Source organism: Arachis hypogaea, chromosome 12 (genome assembly GCF_003086295.3).
Source record: "Arachis hypogaea cultivar Tifrunner chromosome 12, arahy.Tifrunner.gnm2.J5K5, whole genome shotgun sequence".
In the NCBI taxonomy this organism is placed as follows: domain Eukaryota; kingdom Viridiplantae; phylum Streptophyta; class Magnoliopsida; order Fabales; family Fabaceae; genus Arachis; species Arachis hypogaea.
In genome coordinates, this window is record NC_092047.1 from 82,747,054 (window position 1) to 82,753,121 (window position 6,068).

A 6,068-nucleotide genomic window follows, 5' to 3' on the forward strand; every position below is an offset into this window, starting at 1 on the left:
CCCAAGTCTCAATACCAAATAATTTGGCATTCAACTTCATGATTGCACCAAAAAACTTGGCAGCTTGCTCTTCAGTAACATCCTCATTCTCTTCAGAAGAGGAATACTCATCAGAGCTCATGAATGGCATAAGGAGGTTCAATGGAATCTCTATATTCTCTAGATGAGTCTCAGATTCCTTTGGTTCCTCAGAGGAAAACTCCTTATTGATCACTGGACGTCCCAGGAGGTCTTCCTCACTGGGATTTACGTCCTCCTCTTCCTCTCCAGGTTCGGCCATGTTGACTATGTCAATGGCCTTGCACTCTCCTTTTGGATTTTCTTCTGTATTGCTTGGGAGAGTACTAGGAGGGATTTTAGTGATCCTTTTACTCATCTGGCCGACTTGTGCCTCCAAATTTCTAATGGAGGACCTTGTTTCATTCATGAAACTTACAGTGGCCTTAGATAGATCAGAGACTAAGTTTGCTAAATTAGAGGTATTTTGTTCAGAGTTCTCTGTCTGTTGCTGAGTGGATGATGGAAAAGGTTTATTATTGTTAAACCTGTTTCTTCCACCATTATTAAAGCCTTGTTGAGGCTTTTGTTGATCCTTCCATGAGAGATTTGGGTGATTTCTCCATGAGGGGTTATAGGTGTTTCCATAAGGTTCACCCATGTACTTCACCTTTGCTATTGCAGGGTTTTCGGGATCATAAGCTTCTTCTTCAGAAGATGCCTCTTGAGTACTGTTGGATGCAGCTTGCATTCCATTCAGACTCCGAGAAATCATATTGACTTTCTGAGTCAATATTTTATTCTGAGCCAATATGGCATTCAGAGTATCAATTTCAAGAACTCCCTTTTTCATAGGCGTCCCATTACTCACAGGATTCCTCTCAGAAGTGTACATGAACTGGTTATTAGCAACCATGTCAATGAGTTCTTGAGCTTCTGCAGGCATTTTCTTTAAGTGAATGGATCCACCTGTAGAGGTATCCAATGACATTTTAGCTAATTCAGACAGACCATCATAGAATATGTCCAGGATGGTCCATTTTGAAAGCATGTCAGAAGGACACTTTTTGGTCAGTTCTTTGTATCTCTCCCAAGCTTCATAGAGGGATTCACCTTCTTTCTGTCTGAAGGTTTGAACATCCACTCTAAGCTTACTCAGCTTTTGAGGAGGAAAGAACTTGGCTAAGAAAGCCTTGACCAGCTTATCCCAAGAGTTCAGGCTATCCTTAGGTTGAGAGTCCAACCATATTCTAGCTCTGTCTCTTACATCAAAAGGGAAAAGCATGAGCCTGTAGACTTCAGGATCTACCCCATTAGTCTTAACAGTATCACAGATCTGCAAGAATTCAGTTAAGAACTAAAAAGGATCTTCAGATGGAAGTCCATGAAACTTGCAGTTTTGCTGCATCAGAGAAACTAATTGAGGTTTCAGCTCAAAATTGTTTGCTCCAATGGTAGGGATGGAGATGCTTCTTCCATGTAAATTGGAATTAGGTGCAGTAAAGTCACCAAGCATCCTCCTTGCATTATTATTATTTTCGGCTGCCATCTCCTCTTCTTGTTCGAAAATTTCTGAAAGGTGCTTGCTGGATTGTTGTAATTTAGCTTCTCTTAGTTTCCTCTTCAGAGTCCTTTCAGGTTCTAGATCTGCTTCAACAAGAATGTTCTTGTCCTTGCTCCTGCTCATATGAAAAAGAGGGACAGAAAAATAATAATAATAGGGGTCCTTTTTACCACAGTATAGAGGTCCCTGTGTGAGTGGAAGAAAAGAAGAGTAGAAGAAAAGAAGAAGAAAAAAATGTAATGTAAGGAAAGAAACACAAGGGTGAGGAGAGCAGAGATGTGAGATGAAGAGAAGTGTTAGTAGATGAATAAATAAATAGAATGAGATGAGAGAGAAAGAGAATTTTCGAAAATTATTTTTGAAAAATGGTTAGTGATTTTCGAAAATAGTTTTTGAAAACGGTTAGTAATTTTCGAGAATTAAAATCAAAAATTAAAATAATTAGTTAATTAAAAAGAAATTTTGAAAAAGGGGGAAGATATTTTCAAAAATTAGAGAGAGAGGGAGTTAGTTAGGTAGTTTTGAAAAAGATAAGAAACAAACAAAAAGTTAGTTAGTTAGTTGAAACAAATTTGAAAATCAATTTTGAAAAGATAAGAAGATAAGAAGTTACAAATGATATTTTAAAATCAAATTTTTGAAAAAGATAAGATAAAGACATATTTTTGAAAAGATATGATTGAAATTAGTTTTGAAAAAGATTTGATTTTTAAAATCACAATTAATTACTTGATTCACAAGAAATCACAAGATATGATTCTAGAACTCAAAGTTTGAATCTTTCTTAACAAGCAAGTAATAAACTTGAAATTTTTGAATCAAAACATTAATTGATGATGTTATTTTCAAAAATTAGGAGATAAAGATAAGAAAAAGATTTTTGAAAAATATTTTAAAAATTTTCAAAAATAAGAAAAGTGAAAAAGATATGATTTTTGAAAAAGATTTTGAAAAAGATAAAATTTGAAAATTTGATTTGACTCATAGAAAACAACTAGATTTTAAAAATTTTGGAAAAAGTCAACTCAAATTTTCGAATTTTATGAGAGAAAAAAAAAGGAAAGATATTTTTTTTTTATTTTTTGAATTTTTATGATGAGAGAGAAAAACCTGAAAATGATGCAATGCATGAAAATTTTTAGATCAAAACAATGAATGCATGCAAGAATGCTATGAATGTCAAGATGAACACCAAGAACACTTTGAATGTCAAGATGAACATTAAGAACTTATTTTTGAAAAATTTTTAATGTAAAGAAAACATGCAAGACACCAAACTTAAAAATTTTTCATGTATAGACACTATGAATGCAAGAATGCATATGAAAAACAAGAAAAGACACAAAACATGAAAACATCAAGATCAAACAAGAAGACTTACCAAGAACAACTTGAAGATCATGAAGAACACTATGAATGCATGAGTTTTTCGAAAAATGCAAGACGAATATGCAATTGACACCAAACTTTCAACTTGACTCAAGACTCAAACAAGAAACATGAAATATTTTTTATTTTTATAATTTTATTAATTTTTTTGGATTTTTCGAAAATTAATGTGAAAAAGAAAAATAAGGATTCCAAAATTTTTAATATGAATTCCAGGAATCTTGTGCTCTTTAGTCTAAAGCTCCAATCTGAGGGTTAGGCATGGCTTAATAGCCAGCCAAGCTTTAGTATGCTATTACATGCATTGAAGTGATTAGTTGAATCCTCAGTCCAAAGGAATTTGGACATGGCTTCACAGCCAGCCAGGATTCAACAAATCATCATGAAACACTAGAGTTCATTCTTAAAAATTCTGAAGAAAAATATAATTTTTTTTTGAAATCATTTATTTTAAAATTTTTTGAAAAGAATTTTTTTTTTTAAATTTTTTTTTCGAAAATAAAGGAGAAATTTTTGAAGATTTTTGAAAAATTTTTGAAAATAAAACAAAAAGAAAATTACCTAATCTGAGCAACACGATGAACCGTCAGTTGTCCAAACTCGAACAATTCCCCGACAACAGCGCCAAAAACTTGGTGCACGAAATTGTGATCTCAGGCAACGACGCTAAAAACTCTGTACGCACGTCTTAATAAATCGTTTTTCATTCACAACTTCGATACAACTAACCAGCAAGTGCACTGGGTCGTCCAAGTAATAAACCTTACGTGAGTAAGGGTCGATCCCACGGAGATTGTTGGTATGAAGCAAGCTATGGTCACCATATAAATCTCAGTCAGGCGGATATAAAATAGTTATGGAGTTTTCAAAAATAAATAATAAATAGATAGAAAATTAAGATAGAAACACTTATGTATATCATTGGTGAGAATTTCAGATAAGTGTATAGAGATGCTTTCGTTCCTCTGAACCTTTGTTTTCCTGCTGTCTTCATCCAATCAATCTCACTCCTTTCCATGGCTGGCTTTATGTAAGGACATCACCTTTGTCAATGGCTACTTTTGATCCTCTCTGGAAAATGGTCCGATGCGCTGTCACTGCATGGCTAATCGTCTGGAGGCATCACCCTTGTTAATGGCTGCGTCCTATCCTCTTGTGAAAATGGTCCAAATGCTCTGTCACAGCACAGCTAATCATCTGAGGTTTTCGATCATACTGGAATAGGATTCACCCTCCTTTTGCGTCTGTCACTACGCCCAGCACTCGCGAGTTTGAAGTTCGTCACAGTCATTCAATCCCAGAATCCTACTCGGAATACCACAGACAAGGTTTAGACTTTCTGGATTCTCATGAATGCCGCCATCAATCTAGCTTACACCACGAAGATTCTGATTAAGAGATCCAAGAGATACTCATTCAATCTAGGGTAGAACGGAAGCGGTTGTCAGGCACGCGTTCATAGGGAATGATGATGATTGTCACGTTCATCACATTCATGTTGAAGTGCGAATGAATATCTTAGAAGCGGAATAAGTTGAATTGAATAGAAAAACAGTAGTACTTTGCATTAATCTTTGAGGAACAGCAGAGCTCCACACCTTAATCTATGGAGTGCAGAAACTCTACCGTTTGAAAAATACATAAGTGAATAGAGGGTAAGCATGGCCGAGTGGCCAGCCTCCCATGGAGGTCTAGAGATCTAAAAATGATCAAAAGATGATCCAAAGATGTCTAATACAATAGTAAAAAGTCCTATTTATACTAAACTAGTTACTAGGGTTTACAGAAGTAAGTAATTGATGCATAAATCCACTTCCGGGGCCCACTTGGTGTGTGCTTGGGCTGAGCTTGAATGTTACACGTGTAGAGGTCAATCTTGGAGTTGAACGCCAGTTTGTAACGTATTTCTGGCGTTCAACTCTGGCTTGTGACGTGTTTCTGGCGTTTAACTCCAGACAGCAGCGTAGAACTGGCGTTCAACACCCTTTTACATCATCTAAACTCGGCCAAAGTATGAACTATTATATATTGCTGGAAAGCCCTGGATGTCTACTTTCCAACGCAATTGGAAGCGCACCATTTTGAGTTCTGTAGCTCCAGAAAATCCACTTTGAGTGCAGGGAGGTCAGAATCCAACAGCATCAGCAGTCCTTCTTCTACCTCTGAATCTGATTTTTTTGCTCAAGTCCCTCAATTTCAGTCAGAAAATACCTGAAATCACAGAAAAACACACAAACTCATAGTAAAGTCCAGAAATGTGAATTTAACATAAAAACTAATGAAAACATCCCTAAAAGTAACTAAATTCTACTAAAAATATACTAAAAACAATGCCAAAAGCGTATAAATTATCCGCTCATCAGTCTTCCCCCTTAAATTCGAGTTTGGTTATGGGTGTTGAGTAATTTTATGATTTTGGTTGTTTAGGAGTGCTCTAGTATGAGCCATGGGTGATATTCATCACAAACTTCAGTGGGTTAAAGTAAAAAATCCTCTAACCTTTGTAATTTATCATTTTTATGAACCCTAGGTTGATTGTAAGTGTGAAATTGGTTATATTAGAGTATTGGTTATTTTGGTGCACAATTGGGAGGTTAGTGTTGCTTGTGGAGCTTTGGTGAGGCTTGGAGCTAAGGTTGGTGGAGACTTCCAAAGAAGAGGCTCAATTGGTTTGGCTCCAAGAGGTACGGTTTAAGTTTCATTTAAGTATCCTGTGGTGTGATGAGAATTCCTAGGCTAGATGCCCCTAGGATTAAGTTTGGATTGTGTAAATGATTGGTACTAATATGTATTATTGATATGTAATGTAAATTAATGATTAGGTTGAGAATTGTGTGAATTTGTATGTTTGGTGTGTTGAAAATTTGATGAATTGGATAATTAATATTAGTTTGTGGAATATGCATTTGAATTGTGAATTTGGGCCGGAGGCCGGAAAGAGGTAAGGAAGGTAAGTGATGTGTGTATTGTGTGATGCCATATGAGATTGAATGGAGTTGTGATTGTTGTTATTTGGTTATAATGGATTATATGATAATGTGGTTATTGGTCTTGAGGGAGAAATTGATGTCTTTGTTGACAATGCATGTGGGTTGTATATGATGATATGGATTTATAT

The 6,068-nt window shown here is 35.5% G+C and overlaps 1 non-coding gene across 1 annotated transcript; it reads left to right on the forward strand.

The window, feature by feature from the left end:
- Window positions 1-1,042: 1,042 nt before the first annotated feature.
- Window positions 1,043-1,150, forward strand: LOC112731971 (small nucleolar RNA R71). The gene has a single exon (XR_003167715.1). It is a non-coding gene; the product is annotated as a small nucleolar RNA R71 (small nucleolar RNA).
- Window positions 1,151-6,068: the final 4,918 nt, after the last annotated feature.